Here is a 24,412-nt window from a genome sequence, read left to right on the forward strand (position 1 = left end):
TTATTTATTTATTATTGACACTATTAAAAATGTGGTCACCGTTATATTCTTATTCATAGCACTACCTGAAATATAGTGAGTAGGCTACAGTATGTGTTGAATGAATAAGGAAACCTTGGCTCAAATCAGCCTTATCCACAAAATATTTTGATCCTCATCTCAGCTATACATAGTAATCTCTCCCTCTTCTAAAATTTCTCTGTAGATATCTTTTAATAGCTCCCTTACAGGGGAAACAATCAAAAATACTATTTATTGATCACCATTATGTGCCAAACACTGTGCTAGACGTATTCAAGAAGAAAGTCCATGTCATAAGGGCTGCAATTGACCTAGCGGACATGCAAAAAACAAAACAAAACAAAACACCTGCCATGGGATTTTCAATCAAGGACCCTTCAGAACGCTTCAGTGACCTTGCCAAGCAGACTGACTCTGGAAAAAGCTTGAGTCCCACCCTCAGTGAGGTCTCTGTCCTTCCTGCCTGAGGGCGGCCTGCGCATGGAAGCCTAGGGCACACTGCAGCTCAGGGGATCTGCCGCAGTGACCGATCCCTGGGCAGGCAGATGTGAGCCAGCAGCGCAGGAGCAGGTGCTCTAAAGCGGGGTCTAAACAGCTCCAATTATCAAAGAGGGTATTAGCAAAACTTTGTGACATCATCTGCAAAGACCCGAGGAAAATGCCAAGAAGAAAGTTCCAAATGATCAGCCATTGGGTCATGCTGGAGAAAGGGAGAAGAAAGTCCAAAGACAGAATAGGCATGATACAGCACCCTGACTCATTTTACATGGCTGATACATTGGAATTGTCCTCAAAAACAACTATGACATAATACTACCATCCTGGTCAGGGACCAGGGGAAACTGATACTAAGTATAGCAGGGACAGAGTTGGTTAGAAAAGCCAGGTCCTTATTAAAATGATAATGGACAAATATACACGCATCTGGTTCAGATTTGTTAAGAATAAAACATCTAACATAAAAGTTCCTGCCAATGCCACTAACTGTGCACATTTGATTTCTTTATATCCACAGCTTCCTCACTGCATTTATTACTTAGAGGGTCTCATTACTCTTCTTATAATGCCCTGTTTTAATCTAATTTGGAGATCTTGAAACTCAGGCATGTAGGACTCCTAGGACACTACAGTGAGATGTGCTAGACACATACTAGTGCATGAGAGATGAGCACTGTGATCAAAGAACAAGATCTGTTTCTTCCAGATATCACAGGGAAGGTCAATTCTCAGCTATCTCCTTGGGAACAGGACTATGTTTACTGTCGGTATTACTAAATATTTATGTGACATTTGAGATGATCAAAAGTCCCCAAACAACTTTTATATGCCGTCTCTCTCCATGGCTTGCCTACAGTGGCATTTTTAAATACATTTTACAAGTATATGTATCAATAAAAATAGTGAACAGACATGGCCTGAAAGTATCAACATATACAAAGGTTTTACCTTCTACTCTTTGTCCACCAAGTCAGGGAAGGAGACACAACTGAAGTGGACAAAACTATGGCACCACCATGTCGTACAGTTAGTCTGTGGGACACACTTATGTATGTTGGCTCTTGTGTCTTTTTAATAAACTTTCATCTTTATTTTTTTAAAATATATTTTATTGATTTTTTACAGAGAGAAAGGGAGAGAGATAGAGAGTTAGAAACATCGATGAGAGAGAAACATCGATCAGCTGACTCCTGCACACCCCCCAGTGGGGATGTGCCCGCAACCCAGGTACATGCCCTTGACCGGAATCGAACCTGGGACCTTTCAGTCCGCAGGCCGACGCTCTATCCACTGAGCCAAACCGGTTTCGGCAACTTTCATCTTTAAAAACAAAGAAACAAAACAAAAAAACTTGCCTGTTCCTGTCTTTAAAAAGGTGTTCTTAGCTCATTTTGTACCTTTCCTGCCCCAGCTCTGGAGTCAACCATTTTTCTGAGGAGCCTTGGTACTTAGAGTGGGGAATGGCTTTATATAGAAGATTTGAGTGCTACAGGTGCCTGTTGCTCCTGGAATGTGTCTGCTTCTAGGACCTTTCAGCAGATAAAACCGGAATACACATACACACAAGAGTATGCACATAAATGTACATGCACACACACATATATACATTTTGCAATTTATAAGCTCAGACCAATACTCTCCATTCTAGTTTATCTCCACAGGGATCTTCCTTACCTTCTCTCATTCCATATGTGTATGACCTTCCTTCCACCGTGAGAACCCTGACTCCCCAAAACATTAACACATTTACTCATTTGCTCAATCCTATAATACAACTGAAATAGTTACAGACTTGCTTCATTCATACTACCATTACTACTACTACAACAACAACAAAAAGACCTAATGAAAGTGATTACGTGTTTGCTTGACATTTTTCACACCATCACCACCACTTTACCTTCTAAGTCTAAGGATACATGGTCAAATACTGTGTTCACAAATCACTAAAATGTATACCCCCTTCTTTAGTGTGGTTTTGTTATTTGTTTGAAATATAGTTGGTTCATTTGTTTCAGTTTGCTTTCTGTTCTAGTTTTTTTTCTTTCCCAATTTTGTTGATTTCATTTCATTTTTTTCAATATGTAGAATACTAACAGAGTTCTGAAAGTAAAAAATATTCCAAAAGATATGCTCAGAAAAATGTTACTCCCTCCCGTATCTCTTCTAACTTGGTCCCCTGTAGTAACCACTGAGGATGACAGACTTCACTGCCATCTGGTTCATCATTCCTGTGCAACTCTTAGTCAAGATTAGCACACGCGGGCACGCACACACACACACACACACACAATTAGTATATGTAAAACTCCCTTTTCTTTATTAAAGGGAGCACACCACATATGCTCTATACATGCTCTTTTGTACTTTGGTGTTCCTACTTAGCAATGTATTCAGAAAGTTACTCCATATAAATTCAGTATCCCTTTCTTTGTTACAGCTGCATAGATCTCCACTGTGTCTATTCAACCTGTCTCATATATTTGGAAATTTAGGTACTTTCCAATATTTTTGGAATTTTTTTATTTATCCACTTACTTATAATTTGACAACCATGAGATTCGCTGTCTCCTAAGAATGCTGAAAGTGTGATTTTTATGTGATTTTATTTACTGTTTTTGATTTTATGTCATTTGGGGAAGATATGGGAGATTGAAAATCAGTTGGCCACCATTAACCTTCAGATTACCAACTGCATTTTTAAATTTCAAAAATTATTTTTCTTGGCTTCTTCTTTATGCCAATCTATTCTTGTTTATGGGTCAATAAATTCCAAATCTCTTAGAGAATAAATAAGATTTTTAAAAGATTTTCTTCTGATCTCTGAATTGTGTGTTTTTTCCAGGGTCAATAATCTTTTGCTATTATGCCTTTATTGTCCTTGGAAACAAATGATTGTTGATTGCCCATCTTCATTCATTAATAAAGAGATAAATTGCTAACATGGTATCAGCATAGATGTCCTCTGAATATGTACAGGCTAATTTCCCTACTAAGTCACTTACCTAAATGGGAAGTTGACTATAACATCCATGTACATGGGTACTATCTGTCATTTGTCAAAACAGAGTACTTCCCTACTCCCCTCCCCACCATCAACAAAAAGGGCTTTACTTTGGGGTGTCTATATCCACACTCAGATCCCTAGGATTTGTCACAGATGTCAGCTGACATTTTTAGAGATCACTGCCCCAGTTTTATTCTAGAAACAATCCTAATGCAACAAGGAAATGATGGCAAAAATATGAGGGTGAGAGCCCCAGCTCAAAACACTTCTTTAGATGACTCGTGAATTAATCACCTATCAATTCTTATTTTCTTTCTCACCAGCTCTTGATCGGTAATCTTTCCATGGCCATGGCACTAGCTGCTACCTCCATTGTAAACACTTTTCTGATACTCTTTCAGAACTTAGTTCTGCCCTAGTTGATCTTTTAATATTATCCTTTTGGTTTTCCATCTTCAAGAAACTGGTTTCAACATCTGATCTTCTGTTGATCTCTCCTCTCCTCTCACAGCTATCATGAATTAACTTTATTTTCAATTTCCTTATAGTTATTTCAATGGAATGTGTAGAGGGAACAGAGGTCAATATGAATATTTAGTTAAACAAGCATATATATATTTGTCCTTAGAGCATGGATAGCATGATAAACTGTGCATAAATAGGTGGGGTTAGACTGCACTGTTTATGGCAAGTGTTAATGCGAGTTTGTACCTTGGGTAGTAACTGTGGTTCACAGGAACCATGCTGGAATTTCTGCTGCAGGCTGGAGACACAAGTCATTGAAGATGGAAGAGCTAATAGAGTGGAAAAAACCTTGGATTGCTTGTCCTGGTTAGTCCAGAGGTTCTCAGCGGAATGTTTTGACTTCCAGTAAGCTCACCCCTATGTATACAACTTTCAGCATCACGACCCTAGAACATAAAGGGGCTTTGTCTGACGACAGATCCATAAATAGAAACCAAAAATTCATTCCCCTATACTTCCGCACACTGCCATTCTATATCAGTAGCAGTAATATTCCATTTTTAAACACCTTTATTAGATTAAAAGTACGTTGAATATTATTCAAAGAACATGCAATTGTAATGGCAGTGTATTTTTTGAACTCAATTTTACAGATTTCACATAGAATCACTTAAATATTTTAGCATTAGCTGCAAGAACTGAAAGATCCTAGGGAATAAAAGCTATTTTTCTTCACAGGCACAAGGAGAGAAGGAATTTTAACATTTGATAATGACCAAGACTCATTTAAGTGCTGAACTATCTTGCATTCATTGTACAAAAAAGGTGTAGAGACGGGATCCCTTTTGCTCAGACTCCCCTGCAGGCTTTTCATCTGTGCATGTCGCGTTATGCCTGTTTGAGTGATTAACCACCAATATCATCCATTTTCTAGTTCATATTTACTTTGTAAAAAACCCCCGGAGGGAGCTGGCCTTCTCCTGCTTGGCTGGTTGCTCATTAATGATCACACATCAAAGGTGTGCTGTGGGAATCTCAAGCTCAGATGAAGAATGGTTTTCTTTCTCAGGAACCTCACAGTCTCCTTACTCAATGTCTTTCTGTTTTTGTTTTTGATTCGTAATGTGTCTTACTTATATGTGAACTGGGATTCACACCCATAGAAAAAAGACTTGTCACTGACATAATCATACTTTCAAAAAACAGGCTAAGGAGAGGGTCTCAAGCATGAGTTTCATGTAAAATTTTGTTTGATTCTTTATCTGTCTTCCTTTTCTTTCCTACCTATTCATCTGTTACTTAGCATGCTGTACAGGGGAGTGTTTCGAAAAGACCAAAAGAACAGATATGGACATAAAGTTGATGGGAGCTTACCAAACTCCAGTGAAGTCTTTGATATAAAGGGAGTTAAAAAAAATAAAGTGGATTTAGAACTTTCAACTTCAAAGTCTTATCACTATATCTCTTGAATCAAAAATTAAAATGTATAAATAACCTGCCGGCTCAAGACTATGAAGAATTTGTGGAGACTATTGAGTCTACAGTAGTCCACCCATTCTGTTTGTACTCAATTTTATAGAAAATTAGTTAAAAACATGGGTTTTATAGACAGAGACACCAGGGTTCTAATACGCCTCCAGCCCTAATTATGCACATGATTTATAGTATGTTAATATCCCTGAACTTCGTTTTTCTAAGGTATAAAATAGGATAGTAGTATTACTAATAGTGATATCCACTTTATGGAGTTGTTACAAGATTGAATTCGGTCATGTATGCAAAGTACTTAGCAGAGAGCCTGACACATCGTAAGTGGAGAAAAATACTAATAAACACAAAGAAATACCTTTTGGATAGTATTTCTATATTATTACAAAAGAGACCTTGTGAAGTTGACACCCTAGTTTATTTGCTATTTCCATATCTCTATTTTATGAATGGAATTTTTACCCTTTAGATATAATGACTAAAAATATATTTAAAATATATTTTAAAAATCCTTTTAAAAGATTGAATAAGCCTGTTGGCAAGTGTGAAGAAGAAAACATGGGAAAGAGAAGCAAAGCAGAAGCTAGAGATGTGGGAAGGGAGTGAGCACTACACCTGCAGGATGCTCAGTAGTAACCACGGCCCTGAAGCCTGGAGCACAAGGGGGCTGGAGACAAAGTCATGGGCCCTTGTAGAGAAGGAAGTGGATCCAAGGCCATTCACTTAAAGTCAGGATCATGGAGGAAATACACTCTCAGGAACAGGACAGACTAGGAAAAAATAACCTGTCTACAAAAGCAGTTGTCAAGAGAGTCTTCTGTCCTGGTCTTGGTTCTAGTAAGAGATTTTAAATATAAAGTCTTTCCTGAGATGCTTTTATCACTGGCCAGATCACATATAGGTTTGGGGCCTAATTTACAGTCTTTTCATGGCCCTAAATACTGTAAACCAAAACCTGTAGTCTAAAGTGTATGCAAGTTTATAATACCCTGGGTAATGTTAGGAGCAAGCATAAAATGTCCCTGAAGGAACATGGGCTTATGCCCAGATTTAAAGAATTCTCAGAAACACTTCCAACAAATATAAGTTCACAATAAAAAAAAAAAAGTCATAAAACACATAAGAAAATAAGTCACTGAGAGCAAGAGTGAGGGAAAAAAACATCCAACAACAAAAATCAGACCTGCAAAAACATAAGACAGTAGAATTTTCAAGTGTAGAATACAAAATAACTATGTTAAATGAGTTTAAAGAAGATAAAATGAAACAGAAGCAAGATAGTATAAACATAGTAACAGGCAGATTTTTTTTAAGGAACTAAAGAGAAGTTCTACAAATGAATGATGTAATAATTTAATTTTAGAATGGTTAAACAGCACACCAGAGATGAGAAATAGGACACTTGAAGGTGTTGGACAAAATTACACAGAAAACAGAGAATATAAACAACAAAAAGATAAAAAATATTTAAAGTAGATTAATAGGAAGTGAAGACCTAGTAAGAAGATAACACTGAAAATAGTCCCCCTTTATCTTCAGGGGACAGTTCCAAGACCCCCAGCTGATCTCTGAAACCAGGAATAGTATTAAACCCTACATATATTATATATATGTGTGTGTGTTTGTGTGTGTGTGTGTGTGTGTGTTTTCCTATCTATAATAATAAAAGCGTAATATACTAATTAGACCTGACAACCTTCCTGATGAAGCTGGGGGCTGGGAGGGAAGCCCAGGTCCTGGGTGCCTGCCAGCAGCCGAAGGGAAATGCGGGTCCCGGGTGCCAGAGGGAGGCCGGTACCAGCAGCCAGGGAAGGAAGCCTACTCTTGCACAAATTTCGTGCATTGGGCCTCTAGTATGCAGTATACATATCTTTCTACCTAACAGAATCACTTTACATCTTCTCTTTGGCTTATCCAAATTGCCATCATCATTACTCTTGCACTTTGAGGCCATTTTTAAGTAAAATAGGAGTGACTACAACACAAGCACTGAGATGCCAGGACAGTCAATCTGATAACCACAGCAGCTATGAAGTAACTAATGGGCAGGGAGCATCTGCAGCTTGGAGACCCTGGGCAAAGGGGTGATTCACATGCCGAGTGGAAGAGAGCCGGAAGGTCTGAGATTTCATCATGCTACTCAGAACAGCGGGCAATTTAAAACTAACATATTGTTTCTTTCTGGACTTTGCCTTTTAATATTTTCAGACTATGGTGATGATGGGTAATTGAAACCATGGAAAGCAAAACCACAGATAAGAAGAGAACTACTGTGTATCCTTTGGACTCCTTTCCATTGCCCTGGCACCTAGAAGTGGAAGCAACTTCTTGATATTGCTCAACTGTGAGTTACTATCCTCTGTGTAGCTTCTTTTCATTCCTAGTGCCTCTGAAACCAGTTCCCTGTATTAAGTTCCTCTACTTAATGACTTAAAGTCATTTCTCTCTTCCTGGCTGGACCCAGAATGATAAAAATATTGACTAAATTTCAATTTTCTCAGGTAAATATGCATGGTATGAGTTTAAGGGTATCGCTGGAGGGAAGTGGAAGAAGAGCTCCCAATCAATTAAAAAAAAAAAAAAACAGGCAACAAATGAAAGGAAAAAAACAAACAAACAAAAGAAAGAAAGAAAAATAAAAAGCACAAAATAAAATGATTACAGATAAACACATATACGTTAGTATTTACAATAAATGTAAATGGATTCATGGGAATAGTTGAAATCTTCAGTAAAATGGCAATTGTCATAAATGCAGTCAGAATTCAGCCATGTGCAAAAAGGAAGAGACACATAGGAACCAAAAAAGGTTGAAAATAAAAGGATGCAAATAGTTATATAAGACAAATTCCAAACAATAAAACATTTAGGTAGCTATACTAACATGAGACAGAAGAGAAATTATGGCAAAATACTTTTTAATGTTATAATCCACCAGATGGATTAAACAATTCTAAATTCATTTGTACCTAATAGGATAACCTCAAAAATATAAGCAAAAATGACAGTAGAAATGGGCAAATTCACCATCACAGATTTTTGACACATCTCCCATAATGGAGAGAATCAGCAGATTTTAAAAATAGGTATGTTATGAATGTCATGATTTAACAAGCTTGCTCTAATAGACGTACATAGAACTGTAAATTAACAACTAGGTAATATCCATATTCCTCACACAGGGAACATTTCTGAGAACTTCTACATCTTGGATTATTATGCTGCAGCAGAAACTCAGCTCTGACATGATTCTGTGGTTTCTATCAGCTGATGGAATTACTTCTGCTATTTAGCAAACTAAAATGCCACCCTAAGCAGTCAGACTCGTTCAACACTTCTCAAACAGTTATGCATAATATCTAATCCCCCTGGTACTCAGATCTTCTCACAGTTGCTAAACAATGTCATTCTCTTCCTTTGCTTCCACAAAGCTCCTCTACAATTGCCCATTTCAAATAGATGCCCAGGAAATCCTGGCCAGTGTTTGTCCCTCAATGGCAGTAGATGCTTCTAGAGCAGGGGTGGGCAAACTTTTTGAATCGAGGGCCACAATGGGTTCTTAAACTGGACCAGAGGGCCGGAACAAAAGCATGGATGGAGTGTTTGTGTGAACTAATATAAATTCAAAGTAAACATCATTACATAAAAGGGTACGGTCTTTTTTTTTTTTTTTTTTTTTAGTTTTATTCATTTCAAACGGGCCGGATCCGGCCAGCGGGCCATAGTTTGCCCACGGCTGTTCTAGAGCATGTCTACTCATTCTTGAAATTACTTACATTCCCCACCCTGCAAGATCAAAGGAACTAAATAAAGATATGGCTTTCTGTTTAATAATTTACTTTTCACACTGTGCCTAAAAATTTTTGTAAGCACCAAATATGTTTGTTTGGTTTTTTTTTGTTTGTTTTTTTTTTTAATATATTTTATTGATTTTTTACAGAGAGGAAGGGAGAGAGAGAGAGAGAGTCAGAAACATCGATGAGAGAGAAACATCGATCAGCCGCCTCCTGCACATCCCCCACCGGGGATGTGCCCGCAACCCAGGTACATGCCCTTGACTGGAATCGAACCTGGGACCTTTCAGTCCGCAGGCCGACGCTCTATCCACTGAGCCAAACCGGTTTCGGCTGTTTGGTTTTTTAAATCTTTAAATATGCCCTGGCTGTTGTGGCTCTATTGGTTGGAGTGGCTTCCCACACACCAAATAGGTTGCAGCTTGCAAGTTGCAGGTTGAAGGTTCGATTCCCGGTTAGGGTGCAGACAGAAGGCAACCAATCAATGTTTCTCTTTCACATCTCTCTCTCTGTCTCTTTTTCTCTCTCTTTCTCTCCCCCTTCCCCTCACTTTAAAATCAATAAGCATGTCCTTGGGTGAGAATTTTAAAAAACAACTTCAAATACAGAGTGATTCAGTGGATTAAAAACAATTTTGAATGACACTACAATTTTGATATAGTTACCTGATGCTACAAGTCATAAAAAGCCTTCCCGAGGATGATACCGTCTGCCTACGTGTGTCAGGGTCCTATGGTCAAAGAGGTGATAAAGCAAAGAGTTCACCATAAAGTGACAATGTTGAACTTTATCTGAGCCCTGTGCTCTGGAAAGCAGTGACAGTTGAGAAACCTCTCTACCTTTTTGCAACTTTTTTATGTTTGAGAAATGGCAAAATGGCTAAGTAGCTAACTGGCTAACTATAAAGGGTCACCATGTTCCTGCATATTCTGAAATAAAGCCCACCTCCACCCTTCCTCGAGGACTCTTGCAGTTTTTTCTTTAAAAAAAAAAAAACACTCAAATTTTCTCCATCTTCTTTAAAACGTTTGTCATTGGTGAATGTTCTTTCCGCTGCAATAGCCTGAATAAAATCATCCCTGTAACTGCCTGGTACATTTAGTTCTCCAAGAATCTGATGCCAGGGCTCAGATAGTATTGGTCCCTACCTTAGGATTGATCCCATTTTCTCCTACCAAGAGGTAAGGAAGCCTCTTGGAGCCCGTTATGCTCCCTTCCTGGGTCGTGATCCAGGGACCCAAATGTGAGTTCTGCTCCTGAGTCTGTGTTCTGGACTCTGGTCCAACCACAGCATGATGAAGATTTGACCGCATTCCTTTTGAGTACTTGGATCATATCTGGTGCTCACTTCGCTTGGCTTCGTGGTCTGATGATTCCATGGTTTATAGAGATCATTTCTCTCTTGGTTGAAAGGCAACAGAGAAACTGATGTTAGTCTTTTTTCTGTTTATCTTTTTGTCTATTTTAAGTTCAAATCAATTAAGAATTTATACCCATTGGGAATAAAACCCTCTTTGATTTAAACCAGTGAGATTTGTACTTCTGTGTTTATGCTTGACCCATGGCTAAACATGTTTAAATAAAGCTCTCTATTTGTGTCTGTTTATATGTTTGTAGATCTGTAATTCAGAAGGCCTTTATGTCTCATTGTGAAAGTATATACCAGTGATGGCAAACCTATGACACATGTGTCAGAGGTGACACGCGAACTCATTTTTTTGGTTGATTTTTCTTTGTTAAATGGCATTTAAATATATAAAATAAATATCAAAAATATAAATCTTTGTTTTACTATGGTTGCAAATATCAAAAAATTTCTATATGTAACACGGCACCAGAATTAAGTTAGGGTTTTTCAAAATGCTGACATGCCGAGCTCAAAAGGTTCGCCATCACTGGTATGTACTATTTTCCTGCCATTCATGTATTAATAAATTAGGTTATAAAATCTCTTAAAGGAGCTTTATTCTGATTGGCTTAGTGATAAAAAGCATTTACATGAATTGAATATCCCTAAAATTCCCAGATATTGAGGGTATTGAACCCCCTCAAATATTTTCAATGTTAAAAAAAGAGGTATTCTTGTAGCAATAAACTAAGAAATGTTTCAAGAATTCAAGTTCACACGATTTAAGTATATTCTTGGCAAACAAGACTCCTTTAATCATTTTGATGTCATTAAAAACAGCTGTGTATTTTCCATTACATCAGTGTCAAGTATAATATACATGTACACTTTTATCCTACTTGCAGATGGAATTTGGGTATGTTTTTTCTAAACATATGCCCATTTGCTGATTGGATAAGATAGCATTACTTCTACTAAATGTTAAAACGATGAAAAATGTTAATATGTTTAACCAAATTTGAATCACTATTCTAACAAATTTTATTTCAACAGTTTTGTGGACACTCTCCAAAGAAAGGACGGACATTTACCTGAAATGTGGTTCTGACTGGAGACTGATGACGTCACACAAATACCAAGGAGGTAGGAAAAGGTTTATTACTCACACAGGAGGCTTTCTGGAGAAAGCAGAGCAGGCCTCCAAACGGGCTTGAAAGAGAACAAGGAACGGAGGCTGGTTCGGGTTTTCATGAAGACTGGCTGGGGCTGGACTGAAGTTCCCCACAGGCAAGTAGGGGCTGGCGTGGTTTGAACTTCCCACCAGCACCAAAGGAGGAAGCACCTAAGCTTTCTTACCAACTTTCCCTAACGTGGGACAGAAGAGGGGAAGGTGAGGCTTAAAAGCTGTCAGCACACAGCCCTAGCCGGTTTGGTTCAGTGGACAGAGTGTCAGCCTGCAGACTGAAGTTTCCCGGGTTTGATCCCAGTCAAGAGCACATGCCTGGGTTGGGGGCTTGATCCCCTGTAGGAAGCATGCAGGAGGCAGCCAATCAATGATTCTCTCTCATCACTGATGTTTCTATCTGTCTCTTCCTCTCCCTTCCTCTCTGAAATCAATAAAAACATATTTAAAAGCTGTCAGCACTCAAACATCAACATAGGCAACTCTTAATGATAAACAGTATGTATGTCTTGTGGTACATCAAGTTGAAGATCATTTCCAAGACTTTTAGATAACTTAAAACTTGCACTGATAGGCAATTCAATTAATTAATCCATACTCACAGGATGCCAAGATTGTTTCTAATAAGATAGAATACCGAAACATTACTTACTAAGCATAATTTTAAATTTTTACATTATTGCCTCTTATTTTTATGATACAGAGAAGGTAGGCATTTGGGTCTGCTAAAGAGCATGTTTATCTTTGCCACTTTGAGAAAGCATCCTATAAAGGATGTCTTTGTGTCAAGAAGTAGTTTTATCCTAAAGAAAAGAGACTGGCTGTTACCAAATGAGAAGAGGACAATGTAGGGCAAAACCTGAGTGAAGGTAGAAAGTTGAGGAGACTTTGCTGGAAGAGAGTTTTTTTCTGTCATGGTCAAAGCTGACATGACAAAATATTTGATGGGTGTATTAGTTTCCAATTTTTGCCGTAACAAATTACCACCAACTCAGTGCCTTAAAACAACCCAAATTTAGTATCTTTCAGTTCAGAAGTCTAACATGTGTCTTGTGGGCAGAGCTGCATTCCTTCTGGGGCCTTTCGAAGGGAATCCGTTTCCTTGTCTCGTGGAGCTTGTAGACAGAGGTTGCCTGATTCCTTGATTGGTGGGCTCCTCCCTCTGAAGCAGCAGTAACCAAGTGAATCTTTCTCACATTGTATCATTCTGACACTGACTCCTCTGCCTCTTCCACAGTTAAATGACTGTTGTGATTACAATGGGTCCACCGGATAATTCAGGGTAATCTTGTTATTTTAAGGTAACATGACTGGCAACCTTAATTCCATCTGCAATGAAATGAATTCCTCTCGCCATGTAACATAATATATTCGCAGGCTGTAGGGATTAGGAATCGGGCATCTTTGAGGGGCCATTTTTCTGCCTATCACAATGAATTTATTAGATTTTCAAAAGGAGACTTTATGCCAAATATAATACTGGTACAAAAACAGAATTTGGTCTTCTCTCTGGTAAAGTGGAAAGTTTTTCTTGGATTACTGGCCTGCTCTGAGAAGTGGTTGTAAAAGGTTATTCTTACCTTCTGTGATAATTGCCCAGATCCCTATCAACGAAAAACCTGGGAGCTGAAGCCCAAGGACTTGATATAAACCTCAAAGGACTCACCACCACTGCAGACCACACATGGGCCAGAGTTCCTCCTGGGTCCTAAGGGAGAGCCACTAAGAAGTCCCATGAAACACTTGGTCACATAGGCACTTACGAGCGAGGTAACCACAACTGTGGACAACATCACCACAAGCATTGTCATTCTAGCTCCTGAGCTCCCAGAAATTCAATACGTGGTTCTGTATCCTAATAAGATTTAGTATACACCTATGTCGTGTAGAATCCACTGATCTGGTTACTCTCAGAATTCAACTAAGGGCTCTTTATTTTAATGCAACCTTTGATATTATTACTTCTCTTTTTGGTTTGGGCATCTCTTTTCAGATGCCTGAACCAGCACCCCAGCTCTGTAAAACAGCAAGCTTTGTCAGCCCCTTCCATCAGATGGCTCCGTTGATGTTACAGGAACGATGCCAACAAGAGTCCTTGAGAGACTATTTCCAGCCCCTGCTTTCCTCCCCTACTCGGGAGACGTGTGATAGTCTCTCCGTTATTCAGCACGCAATACTATTCATTGTCTTAAACAAAAGTGGGAGGTGACAATGTTTAACTTTATCTGAGCCCTGTGTTCCTGGAAAGTAGCAACAGGGTCAAGAAATCCTTTCACATTTTGTAGCCCTTTTGGGATCCAAGAATTGGCCAACCAGCTAACAGCAAAGACCTCTGCCCTTGCAGATTCAGAGAGATGCCGTTAAGTCCACCTTTCCTCATTGACTTCCTTGTTTTTGTTTTTTTAAATTCTAAGCTCTCTTCCTCCTCTTTGTGACATTCATTCATGATCATTCTCCCTGTTGCAACGGACTGAATAAAACATTTCCTCTGTTACCTGGTACATTGGATCTTTCACAAAAATAAAAAAGCCATTCTTAAATTAACTATTTCCCATGCTGGCTTTTGCTTCACTTGGAACCCCTGCTCTCAAGGAGCAGTGTGGCTTGGTTAGTTTTTCAAAACATGGGGTCTGGAGCAAGTCTCAAACTCGGGCTCTGCCACTCACACCATGTGATCGATCATGGGCAAGGGACTTGCTTCTGTGCCTCTATGTGCCCATCTGTAAATGGGGATGATGATGATGGTGGTGGTGGTGATGATGATGATGGAACCAACCTCACAGGGTTGTTATGTAAAGAACTCAGTGTAAAGGCCAGTGCAGCTCAGTGCTTGGGCGTCAACCTACAAACCAAAAGGTCATAGTTTGATTCTAGGTCAGGGCACATGCCCAGGATGCTGTCTCAATCCCCTGTAGGAAGCTTGTGGGAGGCAGCCAATCAATGATTCTCTCTCATTATTGATATTTTTATTTCTCTCTCCCTCTCCCTTCCTCTCAGAAATCAATAAAAATATATTTAAAAAAATAACTCATAACCAGTGTGTGGTTCACCAAGCTATACATATGTCTATTGTTATTTGAGGGATACCTAAGGCTCCCCAAGCTCTTATATTCTGATGAGTGTTTTTTCTATTCTATATCTGAACTGAAATTTCATACTCACCTTTTAACCCCAGCACATACATAGAAGGAGAACAATAAATATTGAATAAGTTAATGGAGGATGGGTGAATGAATGGTTGCATAGAAGAAAAAGGGAACTACAAATGAGCAGGCAAGTATTATTATAAGCAAAAGATGACTGTTTTTTAATCAAATATAGTATTTCTCCAGTTAAATGAACACGGTGAATTCCAAGCTTAATCTCACATATGTGTCATTAATGCTCAGAAATCAAGTCCAATGCATTTCATTGAGTGTGTGGGTGCTACACAGGCAGCTGACAAGATCCAGCACACTGGACTCAATGTCCCAGGATCAAGGTGTGTGAGGCAGTAGGACCTAACTTCAATTAATGGCAGCTGTCTCTCATTTCTTTCCTTAGGGAAAGAGTATAAATTAAAGTCTAGCCAGATTGAAATGCATCATTGTTCAACTTGAATTCCCACTTTTTGATTCATCACTAAGACAGAAATGCCTTCGACATATACTCAGCCTCATCATTCTTCACACCAAGTTGAAATACACAGACTTATCCAGGCACTAAACGTGGGAAATATTTTTAAACTTTAAAACAGACAGAACTGTATGTCATTTAGAAAAATTAAGCTGTAATGTGATACGCAGTTTATGTTCTAAAACGAATCAATATTCCAGGCAACCAGCCATAATTCTTACGGTATACTGCCCTCCAGTGGATTCCTGTCACACATAACCTCTGAAAAATTCAAATAACCTATACACAAGCTTTCTTTTAACAGTGATGTTCAATCTTTAACATAAACTTTAAAAATGTTCTTGCAAATACTAACAAATAATTCTCAAGACTATTTTTTCCCCTTAAAGAGCTTTTATTTAAACGATCTGATATCAAGGTAAAAGACCAGTCCATTGCCCCCAGAGCTTGGCCCTCCCTCCGTAGCTGCTGTAGTGTTGGTTTATTTCTATTTTGTCCCATCATTGGTGGGTCCTGAGTCTACTATTTCTTCTAACTAAATTCGCTCTGGATAAAATGACTTTGCATCTGTCAGAAGAAACTCCAATAGCTCCTTTAAATGCTGCCTTGACACTACCGGGTAAGCAAACAACTATTTCATTTCATAAATGAAAGTCACAAATCAATGGAAAAATTGAGACTAAAACTCAGATATTCCATTCCCTGTGACCCCTGGATATGTGAAGTTCTGAGAACAGCAAGATGACTTCCAACATGCCGTGATTTGATTTGTTCCATTCTGAGTTTGGTTTGGTGAAATGTTTCCTGTCTTTTGTGTCTATTCTGTTTCTCCCAGCCTCCTTGCTAGTATCTGAACACTGCAACCTTTTCTGTTGTTTTAGAACAGAACTATGCAGCTGTAAAATGGAAGGATCTCTTAACCTTTGAGACAGCATGGAAGGCCCTGGGGAGTATTATGCTAAGCAACATAAACCAGAGAAAGATACGTATCACACGATCTCACTCATATGTGGAATCAAATGAACAAAATAAACTGATGAACAAAATGGATCCAGAGACATAGAAGCATGGAACCGACATTGACAAATCTCAGAGGAAAGGCAGGGTTGGGAGGGGGGGTAGGAGGATGAGGGTGGGAAAGGTGGGGAGAGGTTACCCAGGGAATTTTTATGCATATGCATTGCCCAAGGACATAGTGTGGTGAAGGCCTGGGAGGGGTGGGTGCGGGGTGGAGGGGGTCAATGGGGGAAAAATCAGGAGGACATCTGTAATACTTTCAACAATAAAGATACATTATAAATAAATAAATAAATAAATAAATAAAATAGTACTTCCAGGTGGGGCTGTTCCTCATTAGGTAATTCTCTTCCTCATTTTTCTTAAATAAACATTATACAGCAAATATTCCACAAGAAATTGGGAATTTAATGCATAAGACTTTATCAGGGTGGAAAATTATGCTGAATACTAACTCAGTAGCAGGACTCTCACAGATAACAAATTTAATGAAAAAGAAAATGATTGGAGGACATTTCTGGAAGAAAGCTATTGTCTTTTCCTGTTACAGTAAGCATGACTATAGTTAAGCCCAATTTAGTCCTCTTGAGTGTACACAGAAGTGGGGCTTTAAAACAATGCTCTAAATTCACCACCAGGTCATTGGATACTGAAAATGTGCCTGCCATCCTAAGGAAATGTTGAAGTAACACAGCAGTCCAAGGCATGCCATTTGAGTTTATTTGAAAGCACTTTCACATTCTGTTTGCTTACCAAAATGTTCCCTCAATACTTACAAAAATTAACATAGGAAATTATCTGTTTAGCTTATGATAACTTCAATTATATTTTGAATAGGCTACAACCAAACTTTGAGATCAATTACTTTACAGAATTCTTTAACAAAAAGACTAAGAGGAGCTCTTGAAAGTGATTATCTAAATTTGATTCTAGTGTAATTTTTATATTCAACATGTGTTCACTTATTCACGCTCATCTCTAAAAATATTCATTGATCATCTAATATGTACCAGAAAGTATGTAATAAATGGAGGATTCAAACAGGAGCAACCCAAGGTCCTGCTGAGCAAGAGCCCAACAATTAGTGGGCAAGTCAGATGGGTAAATAGGTCACTAAAGCCCAAGATAGTGAAGGTGTGGTGACAGGGGCATGTAAAGGCTGTTATGAGAACAGAGGGTATGTTTCACAGAAGCAGCATTATTTACATTTTTAAAGATCCGTGACTTGGCTGGGTACACAGGCTGCAATGAGACTACTCCAAATGCAAATACAGCCAGGCACCCAAAAGGTGGATTGTGAGGGAAATTGCAAAGAGTTCCATTTGGCCTGAGTGAGGGCAGCCTGTGAGGGAACGGGGTCTTTGCAAGGTGGGCTTACATGTTTCCACCGGTGTTTGGAAAGTTAATGGAAACAGTTGAAGAATTTTAAGCAGGATAATGGCATGGTCAGATTTTAATTTTAGAAAGTTTACTCTGGAGGCAAAAAAATTATGAGGGATATTTCATTAGCTGTGAGCAATCCAGTTAAGCGGATTTGGGGGGGGGGGGGGCGGTAATCGAAAGGAGAGATGATGATAATGCAAAGCCAAAAAAGCAATAAATCCAATGCGATAAGTCTTAAGTAATTTACATTAACAATTTTTCCAGGTTTATAAATTCTCTAAAGTGAGTGTCTGTATAAATCATATCAAATTATTTCTCAGATGAAAAAATGTTGTAAAAGTGAATTTTTAATCAGAAATAGGACCATATATATCATTAATATAACCAGTTGGAACTGGAGGAACCAAGATGGCGGCATAGGTTAACGCCGGAGTTTGCTGCTTTGAACAACTACTTCAAAAGTGAAACTAAAAGACGGAAGGGACATCACCCAGAACCACAGGAATGCTGGCTGAGTGGAAGTCCTACAACTAGGAGGAAAGAGAAACGCACACGGACACTCAGAGGAGGCGCAGTGCTGAAGTCAAATTCTGAGGTGCGGAGTGCGCGGAGTGGGCTGGCGGCGGAGGGCGCGGTTGTTGTTTTCAATCGGGAGGGAGTCGCAGACTCTGAGCTCCAGATCCGGGCGAGTCTTTAGGGACCCAGACTCAGGCGGGAGAGGCGGGACTGTCTGGCTTCGGTCGGAGCGAGTGCAGCTTTCTCTCCCAGCTTTGCAGCGGGTGCTGGGACTCAGAGAGGCAAAACCCTGGGGACAGAACTGAGAGCCGCCATAACTGCTCTCTCCGGCCCACCCTGTTGATCCTGTGCGACCCGCCCCGCCCAAGCCCTGCACACAGGCATTTGCCGGATAGCCTCAGGCAAAGGCTAGATTAGCACCTCCCTAGAGGACAGAAGTTCTCTCACTGCTGACACAGCTGATTCTCATAGCCACTTGGCCTAGAGGTCAAACCCTCCCTGGGATTAGCTATAACAATCAAGGTTTAACTATAAGACTGCGAACAAAGACCACTAGGGGGTGCACCAAGGAAGCATAACAAAATGCGGAGACAAAGAAACAGGACAAAATTGTCAAAGGAAGATATAGAGTTCAGAACCACACTTTTAAGGTCTCTCAAGAACTGTTTAGAAGCCGCCGATAAACTTAACGAGATCTACAAGAAAACTAATGAGACCCTCGATGTTATATTGGGGAACCAACTAGAAATTAAGCATACACGGACTGAAATAACGAATATTGTACAGACTCCCAACAGCAGACCAGAGGAGCGCAAAAATCAAGTCAATGATTTGAAATGCGAGGAAGCAAAAAACACCCAACGGGAAAAGCAAAATGAAAAAAGAATCCAAAAATGCGAGGATAGTGTAAGGAGCCTCTGGGACAGCTTCAAGCGTACCAACATCCGAATTATAGGGGTGCCAGAAGATGAGAGAGACAAAGATATTGAAAACCTATTTGAAGAAATAATGACAGAAAACTTCCCCCACCTGGTGAAAGAAATGGACTTACGGGTCCAAGAAATGCGGAGAACCCCAAACAAAAGGAATCCAAAAAGGACCACACCAAGACACATCATAATTAAAATGCCAAGAGCAAAAGACAAAGAGAGAATCTTAAAAGCAGCAAGAGAAAGAAATCCAGTTACCTACAAGGGAATACCCATACGACTGTCAGCTGATTTCTCAACAGAAACTTTGCAGGCCAGAAGGGAATGGCAAGAAATATTCAAAGTGATGAATACCAAGAACCTACAACCAAGATTACTTTATCCAGCAAAGCTATCATTCAGAATTGAAGGTCAGATAAAGAGCTTCACAGATAAGAAAAAGCTAAAGGAGTTCATCACCACCAAACCAGGATTATATGAAATGCTGAAAGGTACCCTTTAAGAAGAGGAAGAGGAAGAAAAAGGTAAAGATACAAATTATGAACAACAAATATGCATCTATCAACAAGTGAATCTAAGAATCAAGTGAATAAATAATCTGATGAACAGAATGAACTGTTGATTATAACAGAATCAGGGACATAGAAAGGGAATGGACTGACTATTCTTGGGGGGGAAAGGGGTGTGGGAGATGTGGGAAGAGACTGGACAAAAATCGTGCACCTATGGATGAGGACAGTGGGTGGGGAGTGAGGGCGGAGGGTGGGGCGGGAACTGGGAGGAGGGGAGATATGGGGGGGGGAAAAAAAGAGGAACAAATGTATTAATCTGAACAATAAAGATTTAATTAAAAAAAATATATAACCAGTTGTATTAATATAATACAACTGGTTATATTAATGATATATATAAATATACTCATATTTGCTTATTTGTTTTTCCTCCTAGGACCTAGGGTATCATTCCATATATCTATTGGGTTTTGCTCATCTTTTTTTTCAAATTTTTAAAATTGATTTCAGAGAGGAAGGGAGATGGAGAGAGAGAGAAATCAGTGATGAAAGAGATTCATTGATTGGCTGCCTCCTGCATGCCCCACGCTGGGGATCAAGCCTGCAACCCCGGGCATGTACCCTAACTGGGAATCAAATTGTGACCTCCTGGCTCATAGGATGATGCTCAACCATTGAGCCACGCCAGATGGGCATTGCTCATGTCTTTAAATTATACAATCTATAATCAGATCTGAGTCTTGCCTTCTCCAGTATATCCTATCCTTTCTTAGGTTATTTTACACTTAAAAGCATTGTTCATGGGCCAAAAGAAATCTCTGAAATAAGAATTAGTGGGAGGAAAGAACTGATAAGAAAAGAAGTGACAATAATGACAGACACTTAGGATAATACTCTGGCACTTCCACAATGACTAAAGACATTCTGAAACACAATGCACTCATCTTGAATTAGACAAGAGCTAAGCTGAGAATCATTTATAAAAGCACCTCAACCCTGGCTCAATGCAAAATAAAACAAGCCTAATTGCAATGCATAAATGAAATTGTCCTGGAGAAAATATCCAAGATCTTCATGCTCTATACAGCGGTGCAAAATTGAGTCCGAGTGCGGTCCTTGCCCACATTGCTTAACCTTTCTAGGCCTGGTGTTTCATCTATAACAGGGTTTCACAGCACTATTGACATTTGGAGCAAGATAATTCTTTGTCATGGAGAGGAATCTGGAACATATCCCAGGCTAAATTTAGCAGGCAATTCTGAGCGTATTTTCTCCAGTGTCGGTGAAAGCTCCTGCCTGCACTCAGCCTCATTTCCTGGTGGGTGACTGATACACATTCATCTCCACAGTATAGACACCACGCACCCAGGCTAAATCTTTGCAGAGAAGAGCAATATTGCCCAAAGGATTATCTGTCCTCTGTGAGAATGGCACTCTGGCTAAAACAAAAGGAATTCACATTACAAAGTAAACAACCTGGTTTTTACTCTTAAACAACTGCGTTCAAATCACTTTACTATTGTCTTAAGAATGGTAGAGTAGATTGTAATCAAAATTCAAATTTTCTCTCTTTTGCTAGAAAAATACAATTTGCAGGCAAGTTTCAAGTCAGAGTTTGCCTTACCTTCTGCCCATCAACTTTTCTGTATGTTTGCTTGGTTCATTGTTTGCTTTTAAGAACTGATTTTTAGTCTGGGCATCTTGCTACAAATATGAATTTTATTCCTTTTTTGTTTATTTTTCAATTCAAACTATTAATTTTAGTTATTTTTAATTCTTGCAAGTAAAAAGCCATATGTGACAGCCAATTTAATTTAAGAATGGTCCAGGCTCCACTATTAGGCGATTTCCTTTTCTTATAGTTGCATTTTCCAACTTTTGCCTAATTTGAAAACATTATGAGCTTTTCTTTGTATATGTTGGTACGTCTTCTCCATCATGACTAGCTCTGGGCGAATAGTAGAAATGCCAGAGCTAAACAATGGGATGAAAAAACTTCTGTATAGAGTTATGTATCAAGTAAACATGGGGATTTTTATGGGTTTTAATATTCATCAGCATTCTCAGTTTCTAAAATGAATTTTTATTTTTTTAAATACATATTTATTGTTAACAGTACTACAGATATCTTTCACCACACTTCCCTCCCCCCCATTATCCTCCTCCTCCCAACCCCTCTAAAATAAATTTTTAAATAAAAGGTATGGAACTTAAAACAAAACATTAAAATGACTTGTGTGGTCCAAGACACAGATGAGGGATTTCAAAATTCCCCCCAAAATGCCAGCTGCTGTCAGCTGTTAGTTCTTCAAAAACTGCCTCAAGTGCTGGGGAGGAAGAAGTCAGGGCTGAACCCGTGCACAGGGAGTGCGCTGCCCGTGGAGGAAGCAGGGGAAGGCATTTAAATACAATTAAGTCCCCACTTAACATGGCGAGTAGGTTCTTAAAACTGCCACTAGAAGTGAACCTACGCAAAAGGACGCCAAGGTCACCATGAACGAGGTACACACACACACGAGTTAAGTTTCCAAGGCACATTTCTGGTCACAAAATTATCACCAAACTCCTACATAAGGACCCCAAACACCTCTGATATTCAGCACTGAAATCAAGTGGGCACCGGCGGACACCCCTTGACCTACTCCAGCCTCTATTCTGTCGGACGGCGATTCCAGCAGGAAAACCCACAGCCAAACCAGTTCTACTGCAGGCGAACCACGGATCCTCCCGTATCCATTTCCATAAGCGTGCATGCGCGCGCCCACGCATAAAACCTCAGACAGTTCAGAAAGACGGCGGGGGGGAACAAGTCATCATAGTTTTCCAACTTGCTTCGTCCAGTTCAGGGTCACGGGTGGCGGGAGCCTGTCAGCAGCTCCGGTGGCGAGGTCCCCTCCCAGGGCCCCGGACGCGGACAGTGTGCACAGGCCGGACCCCTCGGGCGCGGCTTTGGGACGTGGGAGGAAACCCACGCAGACGTGGGCGAACGTGCCCACGCCACGCACACGGCCACCCCTGCAGGAACCCATTTGTTTTTCTCGTCAACGTCGTAACAAAATGACATCGAACAAAACGAACAACTGTGTTTGGGGACGCGCTGTACCTTCTGCGGCGCGGTGCGCCGTTCTCCCGCTTCCTGGAGCGCCACGTGCTGCGGTGAAGTAAGTAAGTAGAAAACCCGCAGAGGCGCGGGTGTGCTCTCTGCCCTCAGCCAGAGCAGTGCAGTATGAGCCACTGTCCTCCAAAGCCCACTCCACAGGCAGGAACTATTGTGAGAGCGACCCTTGCTTACTTATCTTCAACTGTTCCTGGCTGACTTTGCAAAAAATAAAAAAAATAAATAGGAATGCTTAGTGTCCGGCAAATCTAACCAGTCGCCACCCTGTATAGGGGGAATCCGCTGCCAACATGCAGGTGTTTACGGGTGCAAGGAAGAGTCTTCCATCCCAAATACCCCAACTACCGCTGGCACCTTCTCTCGGGCATTTAGCTCTCATTTCTCTGGGATAAGGGGTTTCTTCAGCCACAAAGAGGGAGGAACTCTGAGTACTGCAAGAAACTATACCACCGTAGTATTTGTATATTTAAATGTTTCTAAGCATAGAAAAGGTGCAGTCGGAGTACAGTGTAAAAGATAAAAGAGTGTGTGTGTTTGTGTGCGTGAGTTTGTGTGCGTGGGCTGTGGAGGGAGGCCATTTGGGAGGGAGAGTAAATGCTAGGAAGAGAGAGGAATGGAGGGAGAGGGGGAGGAAGAGTAGGGGGAAGAAACGGAGAGGAGAGATCAAAAGAGACCCTAAGAGATAAAGATTGACAGGAGAAATAAAAGAGAGAGAGTGCAGGATCGAGATAGAGGAATGGGGCTGGGAGGAAAGAGAGAACTGAAGGGAAGTGCGCGTGCAGGTGTGTGTGTGCATGGGCTGCCACGGCCCACTAATACCAATGTATAAGAAGCGATTATTAAATATTTACAAATTTTGCAAGCCAGTTGTTAAACTGTTGGTAGTTTACTATTAGCCCCCGTAGAAGTATTTACAACAAGGAAATTCACATCTCTGCCAATCGGGCCTTTTTTGTTTGTTTTTAAGAGAGTTCACCAGCACACCATTGTCCTTGCCCCCCTCAAATGAGATACTGAGTGAGATCTATGGGCCCATCTGAGGAGGGCAGGTCCTAGACATGGCAAAGCAAGGAGGAGCTGGGTCCCTGATGCAGAGCAGCGCCACTGTGCGAGCTTGGGCCCTCCCAGTGTGAGAAGTGCATTTCTATGTAGCTCAGTGATTCTCAGTAGGGGACAACTATGCCCCCCAGGGGACATATAGCAATGTCAGGACACATTTTGGTTGTCACGCTGGGAAGGTGTCAATTGTTTCTGGCATCTGTAGGTAGAGTCCAGGAATGCTGCTAAACATCGTACAGCACACAGGACACCCCGACAACCAATAATTTTATGGCTCAAAATGTCACAGGTTGAGAAACCTTGACCTAGTCAAGCCACTATGATGTTGGATTGCTATTACAGCAGGAAACTCATAGCCTAACTCATTCTAGGTGTCTTAGCATTTTTCTATGTTTAAAGCACCCATTCCTTGAAACCTGTGAGCACTCTTCTGGCAATGGAAGGGGTAATTTACCAAGT

Source organism: Myotis daubentonii, chromosome 17, assembly GCF_963259705.1.
Source record: "Myotis daubentonii chromosome 17, mMyoDau2.1, whole genome shotgun sequence".
Classification (NCBI taxonomy): Eukaryota; Metazoa; Chordata; class Mammalia; order Chiroptera; family Vespertilionidae; genus Myotis; species Myotis daubentonii.